The sequence below is a fragment of the Carcharodon carcharias genome, chromosome 19 (assembly GCF_017639515.1).
Source record: "Carcharodon carcharias isolate sCarCar2 chromosome 19, sCarCar2.pri, whole genome shotgun sequence".
In the NCBI taxonomy this organism is placed as follows: Eukaryota; Metazoa; Chordata; class Chondrichthyes; order Lamniformes; family Lamnidae; genus Carcharodon; species Carcharodon carcharias.
In genome coordinates, this window is record NC_054485.1 from 104,894,799 (window position 1) to 104,919,855 (window position 25,057).

Below are 25,057 nucleotides of genomic sequence, written 5' to 3' on the forward strand. Positions count from 1 at the left end.
CCCGAGCCCTGTATCTAGGCTGGCACTCCCAATGGCAGTACTGAGGGAGGGAGAGCTGCATGGGTAGAGGTAAAAAACCCTGCCTGCACACTCCGGCCAGCATGAGTGCAGCTCCAACAGCACACAAGAAGCTCGGCAGCATCCAGGACAAAGCAGCCCACTTGATCAGGGCCCCAGGCCCCACTAGCAACACTGTATACCATCTACAAGATACACTGCAAGAATTCGCCAAGGCTCCTTTGACAGCACCTTCCAAACCCATGACCACTACCATCTAGCAGGACAAGGGCAGCAGACACACTGGAACACCACCACCTGGAAGTTAACCCCGCCAAGTCACTCACCATCCTGACTTGGAAATATATCACTGTTCCTTCATTGTTACTGGGTCAAAATCCTGCAAGTTTCTTCCTAACAGCGCTGTGGGTATATCTACACCTCATGGACTGCAGCGATTCAAGATGGCAGCTCACCACCAACTTCTCAAGGACAATTAGGGATGGCCAATAAATGTTGGCATAGCCAGTGAAACTCACATCCCATAAATGTATTAAAAAAATCAAACTAGTTATTGAAACTGCAAACATATCGATGCATAACCTCAGAGAAAGAGATTGATTTTCCCATTCCTGGACCTTGGGACTATCAGATTGCCTGAACTTGGGAACACAGTGAGGGTCGGTGGTGGCGGGGAGGGAGTGGGGACAGGTCTGAGGCTGCCTGGTTTTCCAGGTGATTTAACAGAGTCACTGTTGAAGCTGAAAAGTCTACCCCATCGTGAGGGACCCGTCTCTCTCATCATGGGAATAAAGCACCTGGAACAGAAACCTGCCGAGGATCAGAAATCATTGCTGTTGCTCACAGTTTTAACACATTTCTACAATCTTCCTTTACCCACTACTTTAACACAGGCACCGTGCCTGTGCATTGAGGTTACAGCACAAAAGCAGGCTATTTGACCCATCCAGGCCATCTTGGTGTCTAACCTCCGTGAGATGATATGCACAAGTCATTGAAGGTGGAAATACAGCTTGAGAATGTGATTCATAAGCACATTGGATCCTGGGCTCTATAAATAAGGGCATATGCAGAGTACAAACACAAGGGGGTTATGTTAAACCTATATAAAACACAGGTTCGGCCTCAACTGGGTATGTATTTAACTCTGGGGAATACCCTTTAGGAAGTATTAGAAAGGGTGGAAAAAAGACTCGAGAACAGTTCCAGGGATGAGAGACTTCAGTTATGTAGATAGATTGGAGAAGCTGGGGCTGTTCTCCATGGAAAAAGTTGAGAGGAAATTTGAGCCAGTCATTCAAAATCATGGACAGGGAGATAGGAAGAAACCGTTTCCATTAATGGAAGGACCAAGGACCAATGGACATAGGTTTCAGGTGATTGACAAAAGAACCAAAGGTGACGTGAGGAAAAACTCTTTCTTACAGCGAGTAGTTAGGGTCTGGAATGCACTGCCTGAGAGGGTGGTGGAGGCAGATTCAAACATGGCTTTCAAAATTGGATAAACACCTGAAGGGAAAAAAATCTCAGGGCTACAGGGAAAGAGTAGGGGAGTGGGGCTAGTTAAATTACTCTTAAAGAGAGTTGGCATGGACATGATGGGCTATATGGTTTTCTTCTCTGTTGAAACCATTCTATGATTCTAAGGAGGACAGTCCTAACTTTTCCAACCTCTCCTCATAACAGAAGTCCCTCATCCCTGGTAACATTGTGGTAAACCTCCTCCGTCCCCTTTCTAAGTCCTTGACATCTTCTCTGAACATTGGTGCCAGAATTGTCCACAAAACTCCAGTTGATAGATTTGAGGGAATCCATGTTATTATTTTTTGCCATCAATCCTTGCATTTACTTCTAAGATAAACTTTTACGTTAAGCCATTTGAATGAATCTCACAGTCCAGGAAACAATGTTAAAAGATATTGCTCCCTATTTGCTAAAGTCTACGTTAGGTCCAAATCTGGTTTCAGACTCAGTGTCTAAATCCACCTTTCAATTTGAATTTATATGTATGGCCACACTCATTTTGATCAAACAGCTCAGGTGTTACATGTCCCAATGCCTCTTCCTACACCAAACAGAAATACAGGGCGGGTGGGGGGGTGGGCAGCACCAAGAAAACCTGGATGCATATCTGATCTGGAAACTATTCGGGAAGTCAGCCCAATCCAGCATCGATTCAAAGCTTGGACGTTTCTCTCATCTTCCCATCAGCCTTCGACTTTTTAGTCTTTCCATTTCAGAGTCCTTTCTACTTCCTAATGGCTTTTAAACAATCTGTACACAGACCATTAAAACCAGGAACTGAGCATGTTATGAGTTTAGTTAGCAAAGCTGACTTAGGTGGCTCTGTAGCTCAGTGGGTAGCACTCTCTCCCCTCATCAGTCAGAAGCTTGTGGGTTCAAGCCTCACTCCAGAGGCTGGAGCCCAAAATCCAGGCTGAGATGCACAGTGTTGCACTGAGGGAGTGCTGCAGTGTCAAAGGTACTGCCTTTCAGCTCAGGAATTAAATGGAAGCTTTGCTGCCCTTTTGTGGCTACTATTTCAAAGACGATTAGGGGAGATCTCCCTGGTGGCCTGGGTCGATCAACAACACTAAAAAACTGATGATCTGTTCATTGTCGCACTGCTGTTTGTGGGATCTTTCCGTGCACAGGTTGGTTGCAGGTATTTCTTCAAGTTCTTGACGAGCATCACCAAGAAGCGCAGCTTGATACTGAGGGACTTCTTTGGACCTGCCGGGCAGATGATGTATGTGTTTCCTTCATTACAACAGCGAGCTTGGATCTGAAGCACTTTTGGACATCCTGACATTGTGAAAGGTGCCTTATTTAAAATGTAAGTCTTTCTAACTTTTCATTTTTGTGAATTGTGTTCCTTCCCACTCCTGCTTTATGTGAAATCCTCGAGAGGCCTTGGTGATGTTCCGGGTGTGGATTAAGGAATCCACTGTATATTTTCACAGCATCTTCTGTTTTTATTTCAGTGTCTGCGGTTTGATCAGTTACTTCACCCACATTCCACCGGTTGCCTTGGGCTTGTGTGTCCAAAACCTCATCAAGCGTGTTCACTGCCAAGAGGTTCAGCATTCAATAAAAGGACTGCTCTGTGTACCAAGAGCTAAACTTTTCCATGACAAATAGTTTTCCCATCCTTCCTGAAAAACACAGCCAAAATATTTTGAAATTGGAAGATCTAATCCAGAGAAAGGCTACAGGCGTAAATATCTCTCCCACAGGATGCTGGAGGGTGACTGAAATAAATGTCAGTGGTTAGCACTGAAGAGAAGTAAATGAGTGACAAGGTCCACTGATGGGAAAATGGGGTCAACCCTCACAGCTTTATTCCCCAATGCTTCTCCATCATTGAGAATCCTGACCCTTTACAATTGAATTTTATTCCTATTGACTGTAGTTTGTGAATTACCCATGGCTAAATCTGTCATCCTTTACTTTTAAAACCTGAGAATACGTCGGGTCCAGACAACCACAGATTAACCTTTCCCTTCTCTGAACTGTGGGATAGTAGGTTAGTAGGAACAAGTGTGGTGGAATACTCCCCATTTGCCTGGGTGAGTGCAGCTCCCACAATACTCAAGGAGCTTGACACCATCCAGGACAAAGCAACTCCCTCCACAAACATTCACTCCCTCCACCACCGACACATTGTGACAGCAGTGTGTACCATCTACAAGATGCACTGCACGAACTCACCAAGGCTCCTTCGACAGCACCTTCCAAACCCACAATCACTACCACCCAGAAAGACAAGTACAGCAGATAGATGGGAACACCAACTCCTGGAAATTCCTCTCCAAATCACTCACCGTCCTGACTTGGAAATATATCACCGTTCCTTCACTGTCGCTGGGTCAAAAATCTGGAACTCCCTTCCTAACAGCACTGTGGGTGTATCTACACCACATGGATTGCAGTGGTTCAAGAAGGCAGCTCACCACCACCTTCTCAAGGACAACTAGGGATGGGCAATAAATGCTGGTCCAGCTAGCTTCACTCACATCCCATTCTCACCTCCTTTCACCTCTGAGCCCAGGCTGTGATCAAAGCCAGTGAAAGGCAGTGGAAGTTCCCCCTGTGCAGTCGAACAGGGAGTGATAGGGGAAATGAACTCCAAGATTCAATGCTTCAATACAGGGTACATTCACCTCTTGAATCTAGGCTGGAATTAGGCCCATGAGGATAGATTGAAACTTCTTCTAATGAGGGACTGGGTGGAGCAGATGTTATTAGAACATGGAACAATAGTCCTTCAGCTGTTGGCTTAGAGGCAAGGTTAGATAGTTTAGGGTAAATGACTGCATTTGATGGTGGGGTAGGGGGAAATGAGGTGGTTACACTCTCTTTGCCATGGTTCATGTAACTGCAGGGCAACAACTGTAATTTTACATTTTGCTGGTTAAGACAGATAATTATTTTCAGGAGTAATGGAGTGTGTCATGTGATGCCTCACTGGTATTCGTGAGTCAGGCATTTAGTCATTATATGCTCCATGGTGTGTTTTGGGTGACTATAGCTGCAGACTGGAGAACTTTTAACTCTCCATTTCAATATCTACTCTGATTTGAGTGGGTGTGGTTTAGGATTACCCATTAGCTTACAGAAGGTCAAAACCAGGGATCTTTTACCTTGGGTCTTTCACAAGATGTTTGGTTGTGACTTCTTGTTAATCCCCCTCAGCTTTCCAAGTATCATCAGGGCGGTGAATGGCTTAAACACATTGTTCTTGAGCACCTAATCCAACCTAGACTGGTGGGATATAATCACCCATCTGATGTTAATGAGGGACCTAACTCCAAATGAACTTGGATATTCTCAGTCAGGCTCCCAATAATATGATTCCAAAGCACTAATTTGATTTGTCTCAAGTTAGCAGTGTCACTCAAGGGAAGCAGACTATGCAAAGTCTCCGGTGGTAGGTTCTGGTTTAGGCTTGAACATAAGACCATAAGCTGTAGGAGCAGAATTAGGCCATTCGGCCCATTGAGTCTTCTCCACCATTCAATGAGATCATGGCTGATCTGATAATTTGCAACTCCATTTTCCTGCCTTTTCCCTATAACCCTTGATTCCCTTACTGATTAAAAATCTGTCTATCTCAGCCTTGAATATACTTAACCCAGCCTATACATCCCTCTGTAGTAAAGAATTCCACAGACTGACTACCCTCTGAGAGAAGAAATTCCTCCTCATCTCCGTTTTAAATGAACGCCCCCTTACTCTGAGATTATGCCTTCTCATCCTAGACTCTCCCACAAGGGGAAACAATCTCTCAGCACCTACCCTGTCAAGCCCCTTAAGAATCTTATATGTTTCAATAAGGTCGCCTCTCATTCTTCTAAACTCCAATGAGTACAGGCCCAACCTACTCAACCTCTCCTCATAAGAAAATCCTTCCATGCCTGGAATCAACATAGTGAACATTCTCTGGACTGCCTCCAATGCCAGTATATCTTCCTTAGGTAAAGAGGGCCAAAACTGTTCACAGTATTCTGGGTATGGTCTAACTAATGCCTTGTATAGTTTTAGCAAGACTTCCCTATTTTTATACTCCATTCCCTTTGAAATAAAGGCCAACATTCCATTTGCCTTCCCTATTACCTGTTGAACTTGTATATTAGCTTTTTGGGATTCATGCACAAATCCCTCTGTGCTGCAGCCTTCTGCAGTCTTTCTCCATTTAAATAATATTCAGCTCCTCTATTCTTCCTGCCAAAGTGCATAACCTCACATTTTCCCACATTATATTCCATCTGCCAAGTTTGTGCCCACCCACTTCGCCTGTCTATATTCCTCTGTAGACTCTTTGTGTCATCCTCACCACTTGCCTTCTCACCTATTTTTGTGGCATCCACAAGCTTGACGATAATACATTCGCTCCCCTCATCTAAGCCATTAATATATATTGTAAATAATTGAGGCCCTAGCACTAACTCCACTAGTTACAGGTTGCCATCCTGAAAATGCCCCCCTTATCCCAATTCTCTGTCTGTTATTAGTTAGCCAATCATGTATCCTTGCTAATATACTTCCCCAACACCATAGGATCTTATCTTATTAAGCAGCCTTATATGCGGTACCTTATCAAACATCTTTTGGAAATCCAAATATATTACATCTTCTGGTTCCCCTTTATCTATCCTGCTTGTTAGCTCTTCAAAGAATTCTAATAAATTTGTCAGGCATGATTTCCCCTTCATGAAACCATGCTGACTCTACTTGATTAGATTATGTATTTCTAAATGCTCTGCTATTATATCCTTTATAATAGACTCCAACATTTTCCCATGACAGATGTTAAGCTAACTGGCCTATAGTTACCTGTTTTTTGTCTCCCTCCATTTTGGAATAGGGGTGTTACATTGGCCATTCTCCAATCCTCTGGGACGTTTCCAGAATCTAAGGATTCTTGAAACATTACTACTAGTGCATCCACTATTTCTGTAGCTACTTCCTTCAATATCCTAGGATGCAACCCATGAGATCCAGAGGACTTATCGGCCTTTAGCCCCATAAGTTTCACTAGTAATTTTTCTTTAGTGATATTTATTGTATTTATTTCCTCCCCCACTTTTGCTCCTTGATTATTTAGTATTTTTGGAATGAAGACTGAAGCAAAGTATTTATTCAACTCCTCTGCCATTTCCTGGTTCCCCGTTATTATTTGCCCAGCCTCATTCTCTAAGGGGCCTATGTTCACTTTGGCCTCTCTCTTCCTTTTCATATATTTAAAGAAGCTCTTACTGTCTGTTTTTCTATCACTTGCTAGTTTACCCTCAAAGTTTATTTTCTCCCTCTTCATTATTTTTTTGGTCATCTTTGGTTGATTTTTAAAACTTTCCCAACCCTCTGGCTTACCACTATTCTTTGCCATATTGTATATTTTTTCTTTCAATTTGATACTGTCCTTAACTTGCTTGGTTAACCATGATCAGTTTATTCCCTTCCTCAAATCCTTCTTCCTCAATAGGATATATCTCTGTTGAGAGTCATGAACTATTTTCTTAAATGTCTGCCATTGTTCATCCACTGTCTTTTCTGCTCAGCTGCTTTCCCAGTCCACTCCAGCCAACTCTGCCCTCATTCCATTGTAATTACCCTTATTTAAGTTTAGCACAGTTGTTTCTGACCCAACCTTCTCACTGAGGCAGATTAAAGAAAATTTAACTCAGTACTGACCAATGTTTGGGAGGGGAAGGAGGTGGAATATAATGATCAGTGTGAAGGAAAGGGGTTACAAAGGGATTTGATGAAGCAATTATTCTCCTGAGAGATTAAGGAGAGATTTAACTGAGGTATTCAAATCATGAAGGCTTTAGGCAGAATAAAGAGGGAGAATCTGTTTCCAATGCTGAGAGGGTCATTAACCAAAGATCACAGGTTGATTGAAAAAGGAACCAAGGGATGAGAAGATTTTATTTTAATGCATTAAGTTGTTGAGATCTAGAACGCACAGCCTGAATGGCTGATGGAATCAGATTTAAAAATAACTTTCAAAAGGGAATTGGGTGTATACTTGAAAAGGATATGGGGATGGAGCAGGGGGAGTGGGACTAATTGAACAACTCTTTCAAAGAGCCAGCACAGGTACGATGGGCTGAATGGCCTTTCTCTGTGCTTTATCATTCTATGAACATAGAATATCAAAATTTGCAGCTAACACCAAATTGGAAAATATTGGTAATTCTGAGGGAGACTGCAACTAGATACAAGTAGACATTTCTAAACTTGTAGGATGGGCATGTGAATGATCAATAAGTTTTATTATAGATGAATGCAAGGTGATCCATTTTGGTAGGAGGAACAAGGAGACCACAAGCGTGTGAAAGAAGAGTCTAAATGGGGTGAGAAGGGCAAAAGAATCCAGCGATACAGGTTCACAAACGATTAAAAGCAGCAACACGGTTAATACAGCCGTAAAGAATACAAACAAAGCACTGGGGTGCATTTCTATAGGAATAGAATTCAAATTTCTGTAGAATAGAATTCAGCTTAGGCGGAACATTGTCCATGTTCAACTTAGTTAGGACATTACTTAGATCACTTTGATTGACAGAGCCAAGGTTTAGAGAGCAGAGTTAGAAGTAGGTGGGATGTGTACTGCTATTTTGAGTCAGTTTACCCTGATTCCATAAAGGAAGAAAGGAGTTGTATTTGTATAGCGAATTTCACAACCTTCGGATCCTCCAAAGGGCTTTTCAGCCAATGAAGTACTTATTTTCATAATGTAGTCACTGTTGTAATGGAGGAAGTTCTGCAGCCAATTAATGCACAGCAAGATCCCACAAACAGCAATGATGTAGTGAATTTATAATGTTTTCTCTATTGGTTGAGGGACTCTATTGATCCAGGACATCAGGGACAGCTCCCCTGTTCTTCTTCAAAATAGTATCACAGGAACTTCTATATCTATCTGAGGGGGCTGATGTGGCTTTAGTTTTGCATCCTCATTGGAAAGTTGTCATCTCCAACACACAGCGCTCCTCAATACTGCACTGGGAGCATCAGCCTGGATTATTGTTTTTGAATCACTGGAGTGGGATTATGAGCCCACAACACCCTGACTCTGAAACAAGAGTGCTACCCACTGAGCCACAGCTGAGACCAGTTTAGATTTCACTACCCACAGGGACATCGGCCAATGATCTGAACCACATGCAGTAGGAAACCCAAGAGCAAAGCACCTTGCACCGCATTCAGAAGAAATTAAATTTAGCCATAGAATTCAAATATATCTCCCAGTCAGATGTGAGAGATATAAGATGTGCTTGGTTTTACTTTTAAGCCCAGTGTGAGGGATTCACTTGGCAAATGTACCTCCCTACTTTGAATCATTTCTTTTTGGAACTGATTGTCTACTGAGATCCAGGTCTAAATACAGATTAATAAGAAAGAGGTGTATTGTTTAAATTAATAGCTACATCTCCACAGTGCCTCTGCTTCACTGAGTGACCATTCACCGTAAACAGAAACTATTTTACATGGGCCTGCTCTTTAGATCTATCCAAGTGTGTCCTAACTCCAAGTCTGGATCATAGAACAAGGCACTTATCAAAACCAATAGCTAAGCGAAACTGCAAGCAAAAAATTTGGAATAAACTGTAATGAGCAACGAGCTGTCTGCAAATGGACACTCTCTGGATTTCCAAGCATTGTTTATGCTTGATCGAAGCCATACCTTGCCAACCCATCCTCCTTGTAAACTTGCTATTGTGACTTGCACAGGGCGTTACTTAGTTAAAGGAGGACTCCACCCCAGTGAACAAAGTTTTCCATAATATTTGACCCCGTATGGAAACAATGTGTATCTTTGGCAGTCCTGAGGCAAGACATTATTGTCCTGCTCTGGCCAGAATTTAAATACTAATGAAAGCCTCAATGATGTGTGAAAACCTATACGGAACAGCAGACTATGGTGATGACATTGATCTACAATGCACTGTAAGAAGCAAAACTATGCTCTGGATGAGGAGTGGGGCTGGTGTTATATATGTGCCTGATGCAGTAATGAGACCTCAATGAATCACATCACTTTCCAAACACTGATGTAATTTTCCATTCCAATTTGCTTTCAAGTGATTTTTTTTTTAAATCTAAGATTCTATGAATTATAGTTTCGGTATAGTGTCAAAGACCCACTCACTTTATTTACTCCTCTGTAGATGCAGAAAGCATCCAAAGCCGCAACTTCAGCCCCTTGTAGGAGGCACAGTGGGAGTTTGAGCATATCACTGTCCAAAGGGAGCTTCTAAACTGGTGCCGCTTGGCAGACATCAGAATTATTGCTGATAAGTGTGGGAACATGTCTCCCTGGCCTGATGACAACATTGCCACAAATTCAGAGCCAACAAGTAAGAGCCGTGTGGTGAGTGGAGAGCATCAAACGGAGTGGTCTCGGTTAGAGGCAGTGCTGAGAATAAACATGGACACATTCTGCATTTCCAATCACATAACCCACCGCGTAAGAAATAGTCACAGTTCGGGTTCTCACCAGTTTGGGATGACCCCACATCTCTGCACCACTTCAAAGGCCATTGTCGCCAGCACCATTCCCAAACTCAATGCAATACCACTGGGACAGCTGTTGGCACATGATGCCACCTCACCACAGCAACTTCATGGGGCTTCCAGTTGATGCCACTGTGACAGAAATGACAAACGGTCCCCCTGGTTCTTGCTTGCTCTCCCGAACCACTGTTAATCTCACTGTGAGTCAGTAAAAGCTTGGCTGGGATTAGCACTCCCCACCCAACTAAGTCTCAAGGTTCAACACTCACCTCTGACCTTGAGTGGGCCTTTCTAGGCTAACATTGCAGAGGATGTTGCATGATCAGATCTATGATCCTTTCTGATCAGAAGATAAACTAAAGGCCCATCCACCATCTTCAGGAGGTTTTTAAAGATCCCTAATCAAAGAAGAGCAGCGAAGTTCTCTAGATGCTTACAGTCAACAGGCATCATTCAACCAATATTGTAAAAACACATTAACTGGTGGCTCATCGGCTTGCTATAAATAGGACTGTAACACCCTCTGAAGTGGTCTAGCAAGATATTCACTTATATTGAACCACAGCAAAGGATGACCAAAATGTTCGAATTGTTGGACTGTCACCTTCACAGGACAAGGAGGAATGGACAATAACTAATTACACCCCTACCATTGGCATTGCCATCATCACCCTGAGCATTACCATTGACCAGAAACTTAACTGGAATAGCCATACAAATACTGTGGCCACAAGAGCAGGTCAGAGGCTGGGAATTTTGTAACAAGTAACTCATCTCCTGACTTGACTCCTGTCCAAGGCATAAGTCAAGAGTGTGATAGAATACACTCCACTTGCCTGGATGAGTGCAGCTCCAACAACACTCAAGAAGCTCAAGATCATCCAAGACAAAGCAATCTGCTTGATTGGCATCCCCTCCACCACTGACCGACAGTGGCAGCAGTGTCTACCATCTACAAGATGCACTGCAGGAAGTCACCAAGGCTCCTTGAACAGCACTTTCCAAACCTGTAACCTCTACCACCTATAAAGACAAGGGCAGCAGATACACGGGAACACCACCACCTGCAAGTTCCCCTCCAAGCCACTCACCATCCTGAATTGGAAATATATCTCTGTTCCTTCACTGTCGCTGGGTCAAAATCCTGGAACTCCCTCCCTAACAGCACATGTAGCTACACCACATGGACTGCAGTGGTTCAAGAGGCAGCTCACCACTACCTTCTCAAGGACAAATAGGGATGGCTAATAAATATTGGTTTTGCCAGCAACACACATCCCATCATGAAATTTTTTTTTTTAAATTGCAAGAAGCAAAATAGGAAAATACAGTGGAAATTGGCTGCTGTTTAGCAACAGTGACCAAACTTCAAAAGGAATTGATTGGCTGTGGAATGTTTTGGGAGATCCTGGGCACACAGAAAGTGTGATATCTGTAGGATCTTGCAAGATATTGCATTTAGTTATATTTCTCTCTCTGCTACCCCCTCATTTGGGAAGTGTTAATAAAGTTATTTAAATAATAGCTGCCTGCAGTTGAACATGTGTTAATCTAACCCAGTGCAACGCACAACAGAAAGATGATGACAAGGCTGGCACTGAATTTTCTTTTACATTTCATTTGAGAAACTAAGAAGTGAAGAACATTGTGACACATTTTTGGAACTCCTAAAGTTGGTTTTGAGGAAGTTTGAGAGATTTGAGAGATTGCTCCATGTGCACATTGTGTCCAGGTACACAGTGAATCAGCTCGGTACACAACTGAAAAATGACACTGAAGGCACCTTTGGGCACAATTTCGGAATTCAACCCTAACAAAGGGGACTGGTGTAATTATGAACACAGGTTATATATTTGGCTGTAGGCAAATAACATAGGAGATGATAAAGAAAATGTTTTCCTCACCATGATGGGGCCAGATATTTTTGAAGTGGTGTCTATTTAACATTGCCTGTGAGGCCCCAGGACTATGGACTATTCTGAAATTAATGAGATTCTGGACTCAAATTATGGCACAACTAAGAATGAGATTGCACTGAGAGTTGCATTCAATGAAAGGAAGCAGTTGCCAGATGAGATTGTTGCAGATCACGTTCTCGAATTAAAGAAACTCTCTCATCACTATGGATATGGTGGATATGGAGGTCTAAAGAACAATAAAATCCAGTCCAAGCTTTTGAGTAAAGGCAATAAGCTGATGTGAAAGGAGGTTAGTATTGAGGCCACAGTCATGAAAATGGCAGAATGAGACACTGGCAAATTACAAAGGAGTTCTTTTCCTGAACCAGCAAGGGGGGCGGTGGTTGGGGGGGGGGGGGGGGGCACCAGATTTCAGTGGGAATGAGGCCACAGCAGCCAGGTTCACAGTCTCAGAGTCACAAATTTAGATGCTATCATTATCATGATAGCCATCAACCGTTTAAATGCTCCCAGTTCCAGTCAAAGTGCTATACCTATGGGAAAGTCAGTCATATCCAGATGGCATGCAGGAGCAGGGAAAACAGTAATGTTCCAAGTCTTGATAAAGCTCCAGGTTGAGGTCATGGTAGATCTAAAGCTATTTCAGGAGTCTGGAAATCCCCGAACAAGAAATATGGAAACAGAAGCTGATGTTACGGAACAGGAAGATCCAGAGTAGTACTCAGTTATTCAATAAGAAAAACAGCACTTGGAAGATGAGAGTAAAAGGGCGCAAGATATCATTCCAGCACCCACCAGTAAAAATGAAAGTCAGAGATTCACAACTTACTTTCATTGTTGATACAGCTGCAGCGTCTTGGAAGGAAAGAACAAGAAATCCCTAAAAAACTGGTGTGAAACTGACTAGTTATTCCAATAGTAGTGTTCCAGTGTTAGGTAAAGTTAATGTTGTGATGGACTATGAGGATACATCCTATTACTTGCCATTAGTAATAGTCAGAAGGAACAAAATCTCCCTATGGGAGGGAATTGGCTTAAGAAGAAACAGTTAAACTGTGCCAAGTTATCTACAGTAGGGATCAGTAAGAGCACATCTATCATTGAGAAAGTGTGAAACAGCACAAAGTTGTCTGTGAGCAAGGGGGGACAAATGATAAAATTAGCCATCAGTACAATATTAAATATTGTAAGTCAGAAGGTCATGCAAATGCAGATGTTCTTTCGAAATTTCAGGTGAAGGACAATTTATTTCTAGCCACTGAGTTACCTGCAAATTACTTTACATACACAAATGACATGTGAGTGTCTGCTAGAGTAATTAGTGAAGGAACTCGAAAGGATGTGGTGTTCAGTAAAGTGCTCAATTATGTCATGAATGCCTGACCTAAAAAATGTGATAATGAGAAATAACAGAAGTATTTCACATCTAGAAATGAGCTGAGTGTAGATCAAGGCTGCCTACTATGGGTTTTAAGAGTCATTATTCTGCCAAGGTTCAGAGAATGATTGTCATAGGAATTTCCTCAAGAGCGCACACGGATGGTCCGTATGAAAATAGTAGCAAGAAGCTATTTTTAATTATCCAAAGATAGATAGAGATGTTGAAGAGTCAATGAAGAATTGTAAAGTGCATCTCAGAATGAGAAATGGTCCAACCAAAGTTCCTTTCATTCCATGGTCAAACACAAGAAAACCGTGGGGAAGAGTACCCTTCGATTTCTTTGAAGTAGAAGAGAAAGAGTACTTTGTTTTGGTTGATAACTATAGCAAGTGATTAAATGTTGATCCTATGCTCAATGTCTCAAGTGCCAAAAGTATTGAGGTTTCAAGAAGTTGCTTTGAAATTTATGGTTTGCCAGAGGTGTTAGTGTTAGATAATGGTCCACAGTTTACATCAGGAGAGTTTGAAATATTTCTGAGTAGGAATAAAGTCAAACACTCCAATACTACCATCGAATGGTGCTGCAGAAAGAAGTGGACAAATTGTGAAGAGGTCTTTGCAGAAGTATTTGCTTGGTGACAGGGTAGGCAGTAATTTCTATGTTTTTCTTCGTCACGGGCTAGACAATTTTCTGTTCACTCACAGATTAAACCCGCAGACTACAACAGGTTGTACACCTTACAGGTTAGTATTTAAACACACTTAGGTTTAGTTTGCTTAAGCTTGGCATCAATAGCAAGGTAAGAGAAAAGCAAGACAAAGTGAAGGTGAGTCATGACACACCAGGCATGAAACTTAGAGAGTTCAGGGCTGGGCAGAAGGTCCAAATGAAAAGCCAACGAGGCGATAAGAAGTATGGTGTTTAGTGTTTTTGGAAATAGAAATAGAATGCACCTGCATTCACATATATATTGAAGATTGGAGAGAGACTCCGTCAGTGTCAGGTAGATCACTTGCTTGAAAGCAGAAATCTGGCAAAGGGACAGGATAAACCTCTTATAGATCAAATTCCTCCTAAAGTCCCATGTGAAAGTCAGAAAGAAAATGAAAGTCACAAAGAAACTGAAAGTTTGCCGGTATCACAGAATCCACCAGTAGAACAAAGTGAGCCAGTGTCGTTGATTAAGACAAATCAATCAATGTCACAGTCCCAACCAATGAGCTGGTAGTCAAAGTTCAGGTTTGACACAGTCAGGTATATTGTGAAAACAGTGTTAAGCAAATGCAAATGGAAGAAGATACCCAGACAGAAAGAGAAAGAAGCCAGATAGGTTAATTGAGAGTATGTCTGAAGGAAAAAGAAATAGTCACTTGGTGGTGCGGCACTTGAGTATTGCTGAAAAAAGAGACATGCTGTCAAAGCTTTTTGTCTTGTACTCATCAGAGTAGAATCGCAAGAATACCAAATCTCAAAGGGAACAGCAATTTGTACTGAACTTCTTCCTGATGAATGCAAGATGAAAAGCTTCAACATGCTCACGAAGAAACAAATTGTTCTTTTCATTACTTCTTGTCAAATTATGATATTTTTCACATACTGGTGTTAAGGAAAAAAGTAATATTTTATACATGTGAATTACTCCACAAATATTGGTCATAAACATTTTAGTTTGTGATTACAGTAAAAACAAATAAGCAACTCAAACTCTTAAATTTCATTACGTGTTGATATTGGTTTAATCAAATTGTTTTCTGGGAAATTATGTACATGCACAATTTTACATTTTACATTTTAATGTACAATTTTTTTTAAAAGGGGAGGGAGTGTAGTGTATTGTAGGATCTGATGTTGCCCTCTCTGCTGCCCTCTCTGTTAGGGAGGTGTAAATAAATGTGGTTCAATAATGGCTGCCTGTAACTCTTTCGAGTACAAACCCGTTTCCATCTGTTTCAGATGAAGTTACATTGTTTCATAGTTTGCCATTATGAGATTTGAACTCTTGATCTTGGGGTTACAAACCCAGTACCATAACCACTTGGCTATTTAGGCCAAGCCTAAAAGGGAGACTTATTGCTGATATTTCATAGTTTTTTGTCATTGTGAGATTTGAACTCTTGACCTTGGGGTTATAAACCCAGTACCATAACCACTTGGCTATTTAGGCCAAGCCCAAATCCGGAAACAATGAACTTTGTGCCCAGAGCAACGCTTCAGGTGCAGCGAAGAGCCATGAGCCTGACTTGATTTGAACACGCAACCTTCTAATCTGGAGTCAGACGCGCTACCGTTGCGCCACAAGCCCAGCAATAAAACAACACTACAACTTGTAACTCTTTCGAGTACAAACCCGTTTCCATCTGTTTCAGATGAAGTTACATTGTTTCATAGTTTGCCATTGTGAGATTTGAACTCTTGATCTTGGGGTTACAAACCCAGTACCATAACCACTTGGCTATTTAGGCCAAGCAATGGCTGCCTGTAGTTGAACATGTGTTTGTCTTAGTGCAATAATGTGACCCTCTGCAGAAACCCTGTACAACATGACCCCAGTCTGTCTTACCTTGGAATGAAGCTGGACTTCACGCTAACCTTCCACGAACACCTGAAGGAGGTAGATGAAGTGAAGAGTCAACTTAATCCAGAAACTGGCAAACACCAGTTGGGGAGCCTCAACACCAGTACTTTAGCGATGGCCCTCATGTACTCCATAGCTGAGTACTGTGCACAGGTATGGACCAGAAATAGCCACACTCAATTGGTTGATGTTTAACTGAACACTGCAATGAGATGCATCACTGGAACCCTCAAGTCAACCAAACACCATGGCTACCCGTGTTGGCACATATCGGCACTCACCCCATTGCACCACCCCCCCCCCCCAACCAATCCGCCGTGACCCAGCAACCCTCCGTGAAGCTCAGCGAATCGAGGAAAGCAAATGCCTCCCCATCCGTAGGACCTCATCAACTTCCCTCACCTCCACTTGAAGTCACATAAGCTATTTTGGACCAGTACACACAACATTGGGCAATGCGATTTCAACCCTGAAGAAGCTCAGGAAAATGAATGGTCCTCACAAGAAGCCATGAGCAAACATCTGGTGAAAGACCCAATACAGAAGTTCCCTGGTTTCAACCTCCAATGAAGCTCAGGGGCACCCCTAAACCGCATCTGTACAAACCATAGCAGATGCGGATAACTGGTGCACATATGGAAAGTTACAAACTCTCCTGTGTGCAACTGTGGTCATTCAGCACAGACCATGGAACACATAATGACACAGTGCCCAACTCATAAATACAAAGGAGGTATTACAGCAATACACACTGCCACTCCTGATGTAATATCTGCCGTGGCCATCTTGATGTAAAATTATAGTTGTTGCTCTATATCCATCCACATGAAACAAGACGTGCGATACACAACAATATCAATGCAAATTCTTTCTATTAAAGTCAAACATAATAATGGGCTCCCTGGAAAAACTCAGCAAGTCTGGCAGCATCGGCGGGGAAGAAAAGAGTTGACGTTTCGAGTCCTCATGACCCTTCAACAGTTCTGTGAAAGAGTCATAAGGACTCGAAACGTCAACTCTTTTCTTCTCCGCCGATGCTGCCAGACCTGCTGAGTTTTTCCAGGTAATTCCGTTTTTGTTTTGGAATTCCAGCATCCGCAGTTTTTTGTTTTTATAATAATGGGCTCTCCTCCCCAAAAAGAATTGATTGTGTCAAGTGTTGTAAGTGATTTCAGTTTTAGGCTGAGGGGTCGATTTTAATTCTGGCATTTTACACAAGCAATGGCCAGGTCTTGTCCTGAGGTTTTGAAGAATTAAAAACGGAATAGTTTAACTTACAGGTCATTTCACCTCAAGAGTCTTCAGCTTAAATTAAGGGGTCAGAAATATAAGATAGTCACCCATAAATCTAATAGGGAAGTCAGCAGAAAGACTTCCATTTGTACAGAGCCCTTTGCGACATCCCAAAATATCTTACAGCCAATTAAGTACTTTTGAAATATAGTAGGATAGGAAACACAGCAGCCAATTTGTGTACAGCAAGCTCCCACTAACAGCAATGATTAATGACTAGCTAGTTGTTTTATTTTATGTTGATTGAGGGAAAATACTAGTCAGGGCAATGAGGATAGCTGGCCTGTTCTCCATCACAATGGAATATTTGACATCCCTCTCAGAGCGCAGAAAGGTGTCAGTTTTACATCTGACAGCACCTCCAACAATGCAGCACTCCCTCAGTACAACACTAAAGTGTAAACTGCAATTATACCACCTACTTGCCTAACAGGAGAATTAAACCCACAACCTTCTGACCCAGAAGCAAGGGAGCTATCCACTGAGCCATGGCAAACACCACAAGGGCAATGAGAATGTGAAACTTGCCAATTGCGCTAAATACCATGGATACACTTCAGGAGATAGCGCTCACTGAGGAGAATGGAAGACTGTAGAAGGATATATTGATGGGGCTGGTAGAGGAATAGTCACAGTGAGAGAGCAGAGATATAGTCACAGTGAGAGAAGTGATAGAGGAATAGTCACAATTAAAACAGATATAGAGGAACAGTCAGCAAGACAGCAGAGATAGAGGGATAGTCACAGTGAGAGCAGAGATATAGTCACGTGAGGGCAGAGATAGAGGGATAGTCACAGTGAGGGCGGAGATAGAGGGATAGTCACAGTACAAGCAGAGATAGAGGGATAGTCACTGTGAGGGCAGTGATAGAGGAATAGTCACAGTGAGAGAACAGAGATAGAGGGATAGTCACAGTGAAAGCAGAGATAGAGGGATAGTCACAGTGAGGGCGGAGATAGAGGGATAGTCACAGTACAAGCAGAGATAGAGGGATAGTCATTGTGAGGGCAGTGATAGAGGAATAGTCACAGTGAGAGAACAGAGATAGAGGGATAGTCACAGTGAAAGCAGAGATAGAGGGTTAGTCACTGTGAGGGCAGTGATAGAGGAATAGTCACAGTGAGAGAACAGAGATAGAGGGATAGTCACAGTGAAAGCAGAGATAGAGGGATAGTCACAGTGAGAGCACAGATATAGTCACAGTGAGAGAAGTGACAGAGGAAAAGTCACAAAGCAGAGATAGAGGGATAGTCACAGTGAAAACAGACATAGAGGGATAGTCAGCAAGAGGCAGAGATAGAGGGATAGTCACAGTGAGGGCAGAGTTCGACGGATAGTCACTGTGAGAGCAGTGATAGATGAATAGTCACAGTGAGAGAACCGAGATAGAGGGATAGTCACAGTGAAAGCAGAGAAAGAGGGATAGTCACAGTGAAGGCTGGGATGGAGGGATAGTCACAGTGAGAGCAGAGATAGAGTGTGGTAACTGAGGGTATAGCCCCTCCAGCTGTCTACCAAGGGTCACATGATGTTCTGGGGAGGCTCTGACCAATGAACCCTAAGCGCGGGCAATCCAGGGCAGGGGGGTGGGTGGTGGAGTTCCTGAGGAGAGTCCTGATCGAACACATAGCACCTAAGCTCTCTGTAATAAAGTTTAACTGTTTCTTGTTGGAACCTGTCTGATCCATTGAGCCATTACCTAGAGGAATAGTCACGCTGAAATGGCAGGAAAGGTGGAGGAAATAGGGAAATTCATAATTGCTACCACTGTATAGAAGAATGTGCAGCAATTGTGCAGAGTGCAACAATATACTGCATGTAGAGTAAATGCATCTGGGAGTAATATTGCATTCCGTAGCAATATTGCTCTGTGTAGTATTAGTGCATGTTGCAGTAATGGTACAAGATACAGCAACAATGCATGGTACAGCAATAACGTGCAGTAATAGTGCATGGTGAAGCTATAATGCATAGTGCAGCAATGATGCATGGCACAGCAACAATGTATGATATAGTAATGGTGCATGATGAGGCAATAATGCATTATATAGCAATGGTACACAGTGCAGCAATAAGGTAGCTACAGCTACAGTGCACAATGCAGCAGCAGTGCATGGTACAGTGTTAATGCATGGAACAGTAATGGTGCATGCTGCAGCATTAGTGCGTGGTGTAGCAGTAGTGTGCAGTACAACAATATTGCATGGTACAGTAATAGCACGATATAGCAACGGTTTATGGAACAGCACATTACAGGAATAACGTAGAGTGCAGCGATAATGCATGGCACACGAATAGTGCACAATGCAGCAATAGTGCATGGCACAACAATAATTCAAGATGCCGCAATAGTGCATGGAACAGCAAAAATGCATCGTGCAGCAAGAATACATGGTGCACTGATGTGTCCTTTGTACGAAAAACCTTTACTTGATTTCCCTTCAAAAATGACCAAGCTCCAATATTAAGACTAGGCCCCCTCATTCTGATTCCCCAATCAGAGGAAATGATCTCTCCTATCTACCCCTATCATATCCTTTCATCATGTTAAACATCTCGATCGGATCAGCCTTCAATCTCAACAGAACACAAGCCAAGCTTATATAAACTTCGAGTCATGATATGAGAGGTCGTGACCTTCATACCTCCGAGCTTAGACCATTTGTGACGTTGTTCTGCTGACCTATTTACAGAGCTGCTGTAGTAAATGTTGGGAATACACAGCAGGGCTGTCTCAGAGTCTTCCTGACTTGGGAACTTACCCTAATTCTGTACAGACTGGGAACGCTGTTTATTAAGATTTTCATTTCTGGTTTCCAATATTTGTCAGTTTTTATCTCTCTCATTTCCGGCACCTGCCTTGCTGCACATCCCAGATGTTAAAATAGTTTGCAACTTGTTTCCTTGATTTAAAGTATGAATCACCGCGCTAATGTTTTCCTCATGTTGACATTTCAATAAATGTTCACAGATCCAGGCATGCAGTGCACTGCCTGGACTGGCAGATATGGTGAATAAACTGAACTATTGAGACTCCTGTGGGTTGTGACATTTACACAGACTAGCTAGAATAATTACAGGCTGTAAGGTGCTGCATAAACTCATAAATACAGGGTTGCCAAGCACTTTTTTTAAGGTTTCAGTTGTGGCTCAGCCGCTTTCGCTCTTGAGTCAGAAGGTTCATGGTTCAAGTCTCACTCCAGAGGCTTGAGCCCATCATCCAGACTGACACGCCCAGTGCAGCACTGAGGGAGTGCTGCACTTGTCAGGACTTGGGGGTGGGGGGTGCCAAATGCTGTCTTTCAGAAAAGATGTTAAACCGAAGTCCTGTCTGCCATCTCAGGTGGACGCAGACGATCCTATTTTGAAGAAGAGCAAGGGAGTTCTCGCCTGGGACTAATATAAATTCTGCATCCAGCATCATTAAACAGGTCATTATCACACTGCTATTTGTAGGAAAACTGCCTGCCGTGTTTCCAATATTACAACAGTAATTTCCAAAGGTACTTCATCGGCTTCTGGGACATCCTGCAAGGAGTTGTAGAAATATAAGTCCTTTCCAACTGTAGCCACATAGCTTGATGCCATAGAGGCTTGTGAGAGAAAATATATTCTTTAACTCCTGGTTTTCACTATCCAAATGGGAAGGGAATCAGGGAGCTCCAACACAGACATTGGAATATAGGAGCAAGGGTGGGCCATTCAGCCCATTGAGCCTGCCCTGCCATTCAGTTAGATCATGGTTGATTATCTAGCTCAACACCACTTTCCCGCACTATCCCATATGCCTTGATGTCATTAGTCTCCAGAAATCTATCAATTTCTGTTTTGAACATGCTCAATAACTGAGCTTCCACAGCCCTCTGGGGCAGAGAATTCCAAAGATTCACCACCCTCTGGGTGAAGAACTTCCTCTTCATCAGTCTTAAATGGCCTATCCATAGAATCATAGAACCATAGAAAGGTTACAGCACAGAAAGAGGCCATTCAGCCCATTGTGTCTGCACCAGCCAATAAGAGAAAAAAGAAACTAGCCGCTCATTTTAATCCCACTTTCCAGCACCTGATCTGTAGCCTTGCAGGTTACAGCATTTCAGATGCAGATCCAGGTACCTTTTAAATGAGTTGAGCCTCAACCACCAACTTTGGCAGTGAATTCCAGACACCCCCCATCCTCTGGGTGAAAAAGTTTTTTCTCATGTCCCCTCTAATCCTCCTATCAATCACCTTAAATCTATTCTCCCTGGTAATTGACTCCTCAGCTAGGGAAAACAAGTCTTTCCTGTTTACCCTATCTAGGCCCTTCATAATTTTGTACGCCTCAATTAGGTCATCCCTCAGTCCCCTATGTTCTAAGGAAAACAACCCTGCACTATCCAATCTCTCCTCATAGTTCCATTTTTCAAGCCCTAGCAACATTCTTATAAATCTCCTCTGCACTCTGTCCAGAGCAATTATGTCCTTATCCTGACATTCCACACACCAGTCAGGGGAAATATTTTATCCACATCCACCCTATCACACCCTGTAAGAATTTTGAAAGTTTCAATGAGGTCACCCCTCAGTCTTCGACACTCTAGGGAATACAAACCCAGTCTCCTCAATCCCTCCTCATAAGAAAATCCTACCATCCCAGGGATTAATCTGGTGAACCTCTGTTATTCTCCCTCTATGGCAAATATACCTCTCCTTAAGATAAAGGGACCAAAACTGTGCACAATAGACCTCCAGATGAGGTCTCAACAAGGCTCTATATGACTGCAGCAAAACATCCTTGCTCCTGTACTCAAAACCCCTTGTGATGAAGGCCGACATACCATTTGCCTTCCTAATTGCTTGCTGCACCTGTATGCAATCTTTTAGTGACTCATGAACAAGGACACCCAGGTGTCCTTTGGACACCCGCACTTCCCAACCTCTCACCATATAAGAAATATTCTGTCTTTCTGTTTTTTCTACCAAATGAATAACTCCACATGCCTTAATCGCTGCTACCCTATTATCCCCTACTTGCTGACTGCCACCCCGCGCCCCTGCCCCCCACAAACTGTTAGGGGACAGGACAAACTGTCCAACTGGTCTCTAATGGCTCATGGAGTTCACAAACCTCCTTCCCTACAAGTGACCCCCTAAAATTCTCCTGCAAGCTGCCTTTAAAGCAGTTACCCAGCCATTTACTGTTACTCCAGCTGTTTTAATGACAGCAGTTAAAAGATTAATGAGCAGTAGAACTTTTGAGTGACATGTTATATAACCAGTGTACAGCACTGGGCAACGCTAACAGCCGTAGATTGATCAGCACTTGATACTTTGAATGACCAACTCATTACTAAGCCACAAAATCTTACAGTGAGCACTTTAAGATGAATTACCGTGGAGAACGAGAGAATCAAAGAATAACAATAAGTTTCTTTGATGTTCTTCAACCAAGGAACGCAGAAGTGAGACACTTGTTGAATGACAAGATCTTAATCTTAAAATTGATCTTCCTGGTCAATTGCTAAATAATCAATGAGTTAACAGGGGTTAAATTCATAAATGGATAAAGGATGACAAGATTATAGGTTGAGGCATTTCTCTGTGAGTAGACAAGCTCTGGGAATGAATTGACTTGGGCTGATGAGCCTGGTGATGATAGTTAGGGCTGGTTCATCTTTTGTAGCTGATTCAGTGATTGGGCACCCAGTACCCGGAGGAGGAATGGGACTGTGAGGGCATTAGATATCGCTGAGGGACTGTGAGGCATACTGAATCAGTCACTCCCAAGTAACCCTGTAAAGCTAACTTCTCAACTGATGAATAGGCAAGCTTAACGTTAGAAACAGCACCTGTATAATTGACACCAATGATGGTGGTGAACAGTCAGTGCTTTAGGTGGCTGACTGAGATAAGCTGGGACAGTTTAAGAGATGGGTCAGCTCTCCCAAAGAGCTGGCACAGGAACGATGAGCTGAATTGCCTCCTCCAACGTCATAAGATTCTATGATTCTGCAATCTTTGGATCACGAGGATAAAAGTGAATCGCAAAGGTTAAATGATGGGAATAATAGAGGAGTCACACACATGCATATGCACCTACGTAGCCTTAGAAACCATGACACTTAACACAACAGGGAGTGAATAAGAGGAAACTGAGGCTGTTCAACAAATCTGTGCATTTGAACAGGGACAGTAAGTATTTGTTAAAGGAATAATCCAATCCTACACACATACATTCATTCACAGTGCCCTGTCTGTCCCGGGTTTGTTAATGTGGCATAAAAAGCTAACCTGAAAGACATTCCACTGCCTTTTCTCCATTCTGTGGTTTTCCACTATTGATCTACAGTAGGAACCTGGCACATGTCCTACAATAGGGTTTGTAACCTGAGGGCTGAAGGGCTCTGTAAGAAGTGGTGTGCAATGGCCAGATTGAAATTTATGTTCCAGTCCTGACAGGGTTTCACAATGAACACCTCTATGAGTTTCTTTAATTAAGCCATGTGCAAATCAGCCTCACTGTCCTAGCAATCCAAATATTATAGGATCCTACAGCACAGAAGGAGGCCATTTAGCCCATCCTGCCTGTGCCAGGTCTCTTTGAAAGATCCCTTCAATAAATCTCACCCCCGCACTGTCCCTACAGCCCTGTAAAAAATTCTTTCTCAAATATTGATCCAATCCCCTTTTTCAAAGTTCCAGCTGAATGAGTCCATCACTTTTCTCAGGTGCTGCATTCCAGATAATCACTTTAAGATAATTCTCCTCATCCCTCCACTGGCTCCTTTAGCAATTATCTTTGAACGCTGAGACTCTTATTTTTAAATGGAAAAAGTTGTTTTAATGAAAAGAAAACCAGTAGTTGAAACAAATCCTTGCTGCATAAGTATCTATCCGATATTCAGGAATGACTTAAACAATCCACTTGCAGTTCCCAGGATGTTAAGTCCCACTCTCAAACAGCAGACAATTCTAGGCAGAGGTAAATTTGAATGAACAGCAAATGAAATTGTTAATTCCACTTAAGTGATAAATAAGAGGCAGAGAGGTCAGAAAGACAATTTGAAAAATCTCAATTTCCACCCAATCCAATAATAATGTTCCGAGTTGCTTTAAGGAGAATTCAGATGCACATCTTTAAATATTAAACCCGACTGAGAAACTAAGAATGGTGATAAATTTTGAAAGGCAGAAAGAGCTGTATTTGCATTTTCTTAGAATATGATTTACAGACTTGCCTTTGTTGCCCTCACCATCATAATTTCAAGCAACAAAAGTATTTTTGATCAATTATAAGCCAGGATTATTCCTGAGTAGTCAGGTTTCTTACCTCAGTGGAAGTAGATGGTTGAGGAGCTGAGCTGGGTCTGAGCTGCCTGCCTCTGGACAGCACTCTGACTGATGGCCTGCCTGTCAAATAAATTCCTTCTGCCACAGTGAGATCAGCAAGGCTGCAGATTTCACACACATACACTCCCTCTCGCAAAAACTTCACCCATGTGATTTCAGCCAGTGATGTCATCAAGGAAATGCCAAAACTCATTCATTAATTTTAACTCTTTTGCTGACCATTGTCCACTCTGCTTTCCTCTGTCTCCATGCTCTCTCTCTCTCTCTCTCTGTGCCACCTCCAAATCTGAGCCAACTGTGCCCCCCCCCCCACCCCCCCCACCGCCCACCTTTAACCCTTGGAGAGGCTAGGCCAGTTCCAAATGATAACAGGTCTTTAAAACTTCAGTCAGGGCTCTCAATGAAGTGGCCATTCTGAGGTAATGTTTTATTTGGCTGCACGTGAACACCTGTCAGATTGTTCCGTGGTAGCTTCTGGTGTCAAGATATCAGCTGTGGCTCAGCAGTTAGCACACTT

General features: G+C 42.6%; 1 protein-coding gene and 1 non-coding gene across 15 annotated transcripts in view; both read right to left on the reverse strand.

Moving 5' to 3' along the window:
* The window catches only part of LOC121291414 (tenascin-like), a 224,925-nt gene extending 200,312 nt beyond the window's left edge, over positions 1-24,613 (reverse strand). For all 14 annotated transcript variants that reach the window (XM_041212557.1, XM_041212552.1, XM_041212558.1 and 11 more), the window contains exon 1: positions 24,521-24,613. The gene's annotated coding sequence lies outside the window, so the exon portion shown is untranslated. The remainder of the gene's footprint in view (positions 1-24,520) is intronic.
* On the reverse strand, positions 15,573-15,644 carry trnaw-cca. Its single transcript has one exon. It is a non-coding gene; the product is annotated as a tRNA-Trp (tRNA).
* Positions 24,614-25,057: the final 444 nt, after the last annotated feature.